This window comes from Oryza glaberrima, chromosome 11, assembly GCF_000147395.1.
Source record: "Oryza glaberrima chromosome 11, OglaRS2, whole genome shotgun sequence".
Taxonomy (NCBI): Eukaryota; Viridiplantae; Streptophyta; class Magnoliopsida; order Poales; family Poaceae; genus Oryza; species Oryza glaberrima.
In genome coordinates this window covers 23,496,574-23,498,316 of record NC_068336.1, presented here as the reverse complement: position 1 = coordinate 23,498,316, position 1,743 = coordinate 23,496,574, and the positions used below count along the sequence as shown (strand labels likewise).

The window sequence follows — 1,743 nt, the reverse complement described above, 5'->3', positions numbered from 1 at the left end:
GCGTGCGCGTGCATCGCCGCGCTTCCGGCTGCGCGCGTCGCGCCGCCGCCACACCACCGCACGACGCGGTAGACAAGCGCGCGTGCACAGGAGGACCCGGATCTACTAGCTAAATTTGTAGTTGGTGCATATGCATGGCAGCATGTCAAATTACCTTCGGGACTCCTCCCCGACACACAGAAGAAAGCTTATATTATTGCATGATTAATTAAGCATTAGCTTTTTAAATAAAATTAGATTAATATGATTTTTTAAAACAACTTTCATATATAAACTTTTTTTTTCATAAATCATGCCGTTTAGTAGTTTGAAAATCGTGCGCACGAAAAACGAGAGAGGTGGGTTAGTCATCTCCGTTAGGAGCGAGCTCGAGCGTCCCGGCGCCGCCGGCGTCAACCACGACGGCCGCGCGTGCTGGCTGCCATAGGGCCGGATCCGTACGCACGAACTACGTACGGCAAATCCACCATGAAAGAAGAAGAGTCAGAGTCGAACATTTGAAATACGAGGTGATTCCGAATCCTACCTATTTCTGATCGACCCGGTGCTTCCATAAAATAAAAATTAAGAGCCTATATCCAAGGGAACATGTGAAATACAATGGCCAGCACATCCAAGGGAACAAGTGATCAAAGGCAAATTCCATCGACAACGATGGATCCCTCCGATGAAGCTCCCTCGGGGAAAAGAAGTCACGGGCAAATTCCGGCGCCGGCGCCGGTTACCTCCGACGAAGGCAAGGCGCCAGTGATGGAGAAGAAGAGAAGAAGACGAAGATGGTGCGGTTTACCCAAGCGCAGATCAACAACTGCATCGCGTTCAAGGAAGAGGAGATGCCCGACTACGACAACATGCCGAGTATCATTGAGATCCTCGGCGACGACCTCGCGAATTGTCCTCAAGACTACATCGATGAACTCAAGGCGATCGACGACAGCCGAGAAGAGGACAAGGCTTTCTGGATAAAGATGCAGAACGAAATCCGGGGTGAACGGGAGTGGATCCTCAGGCAGTACTTCACCAAAGGCTATGCCGAGTACGAGGTCGATATCGACGACGATGACGACGACGACGAAGACAATAAAGTTCCTGCTCGAGTTGCTGCTCCCCCTGGCCGGAGAAGGTTCCGCAATGGAGTCGCCATGAAGAAGAACCTGTCAGGAGGAGGAAGCGTTAGAAAGATATGATGATTAATCATGATGTTTTGGCATTAGTTAGTGTAGGGAAGCGATATGCCCTGGTCTATCAAAAAGTATCTCGAGATACGGTACCTCACGGTACCAAATCGTTTCAGCGAAGTTTAAATTTATTATTTAGGTTTTAATTTTGTTGAAAATGTTCAGCGAAGTTCATCAAGGTTGATCTGAAATTTATTTAACAATTTTGTTTTTTCTTCAAATTTGTGGTTAAATAGTTCTATCCCCTTTACTTTTTACAATGATTTTTTTCAACTTAGATCATGTTACATTTTGGAAAAAATTGCTGGTCAACCAGCAAAATGAGTACGGAGAAGATCAAGATGAAAACTCAAGATATGAGGCAAAATTCGAGGGACACATAAAGAATTGAACAAATTTTCAAGAGCACAAAATTTTCTCAAAGATCAGAGAACTAACTACTACGAAAGATTTTACAGTTCCTAAGAGATATTAAGATGTGTCAAAATTTTGAGCGCAAATTTAGTATCTCTCAGTAGATACCAAATTTTGCACTATCGAACCTTCTCAATAACCGTAAAAGCAC

At 44.9% G+C, this 1,743-nt stretch overlaps 1 pseudogene; it reads left to right on the top strand.

Annotated features, from left to right (window-relative positions):
* Positions 1–600: 600 nt before the first annotated feature.
* LOC127755829 (uncharacterized) lies at positions 601–1,187 on the top strand (annotated as a pseudogene).
* Positions 1,188–1,743: the final 556 nt, after the last annotated feature.